The sequence below is a fragment of the Pseudomyrmex gracilis genome, unplaced genomic scaffold, assembly GCF_002006095.1.
Source record: "Pseudomyrmex gracilis isolate BER0280 unplaced genomic scaffold, ASM200609v1 scaffold_43, whole genome shotgun sequence".
Classification (NCBI taxonomy): domain Eukaryota; kingdom Metazoa; phylum Arthropoda; class Insecta; order Hymenoptera; family Formicidae; genus Pseudomyrmex; species Pseudomyrmex gracilis.
In genome coordinates, this window is record NW_018020627.1 from 658,168 (window position 1) to 659,818 (window position 1,651).

General features: G+C 34.4%; 1 protein-coding gene across 1 annotated transcript in view; it reads right to left on the reverse strand.

Moving 5' to 3' along the window:
- The window catches only part of LOC109853106 (growth/differentiation factor 11-like), a 19,977-nt gene that overhangs the window by 3,430 nt on the left and 14,896 nt on the right, over window positions 1-1,651 (reverse strand). The window lies entirely within an intron of this gene.

The window sequence follows — 1,651 nt, forward strand, 5'->3', positions numbered from 1 at the left end:
TGTTAACTTTGCGTAAGGTCAGTTAAATTTTGAATATTTATTTATAATTATACATTTAAATTGTCACTGAAAAAGATCTGAAAATTGAATAAAAAATTTGACGTAAATATTTAAATAAACTTTTTCAAACACAAACTTCTAGTTTTTTGATCGTATCGGCTTCTTTTTCCTGTATTTATTAACAATTTGTAAATGTGAAAGTTTTGTACAATGAGAAAGCAAAATCGTAAAATAATCAAAAGTAGTACGCACCAAATAAAAAACGACAATCGCACATCTCTCAGCTATAATCAAACTATTATTGATCAAGTTGTTTTAAACTGATAGTAATTAATAAATATACACACGATTTTATATTTANTCACATATGTACCTACATACAATTTCATATTCATATACAGTTATGTGTATAGATGTGCACAATTTTATGTACGATTTTATAAAACTTTTAAATATTTATGCATTTAGATTTATAAGTTAATATGTACGAAGAAAAAGTGTAGAGTTATTTCTTTATCTTTTATAATATAATATCAGAATTAGAGTAAACTTACTCGTAGATGACAAGTTTAAATTCTTGAACAATAAATATCATTATTTTTGTATTTGTAATAGACTTTTTTAATTTTGTGATCACATTTCTGNCTCCGAGTACTGAAAGGTCCCAAGCTAGTTTATACACTACTGAGTATATCGAAATATCCGGATATTCGAATAACTCGAATAGTACTATTCGTACTATTCGCTGCGCAAAGTATCCGGATATTCGAATACTATCCGTTGATCGAAGTTTATTCGTACACATATATTTTATTCGAATATCCGGATATCCGAATCACACTGTTATTCGAATTTAAGCCGTAGCCCTAGAAACGCGCTAAAGACACGCGGCGATAACGGAAATGGTCTTTCTTTTACCGCGTCACGGATTTTCTTTCTTTTTTTTTTTTTCACGCGTGAGAAACACTCGAAATTTCCGCGCAATTCTCGTTAATTTGTGAATGAAGAGACTCAATGTTTGTGAATGATAACTGATTTAATTCAATCACTTTGATCGATATAGAAGTATACACACACATGCACACAAGCTTCGATAAAGAAGTAACGAACAGCCACGCCCGTTTTTATCACCTTTCGCTTTATCCGCTTTTTCCTCGTGACATTGAGCGCAAACCAAGTCAAATTGAAAGACAGGCGCCAAAAACGCGTCATTCTTCTCGCCGCGCAATTACGAATGAGATCTCGAAGTGCTCGCTCGAGAGCCAGAAATGTATCTTGACGTATTTCTAACGACTGCGCAAATGTGCTCTCTCGAGAAAGTGGTCTCAAATGTGTGTGTGTGTGTATGTTACGTACGACGATGAAACACGCGGGCGAAGAGATAAGGACGTAAAAAATGTGTCGCGGCGTTCGCGCGAAAGTACTCATTGATGCCAAAGATCGCTTGTACGACAGTCGATTACAACAGTCTGGTCGTCGAGTCGTCGCAAGGTTATCGGAATAGAAAATGAATTCATGATAATCAATTACATATATCGAGCGATGGACTCGACACATGTCGAAAATACATGCATTATTTTTTTATCGAAATCGTGCGATCATAAGAGAGAGAGAGAAAGAGAGAGAGAGAGAGAGAGAGAGAGAGAGAGAG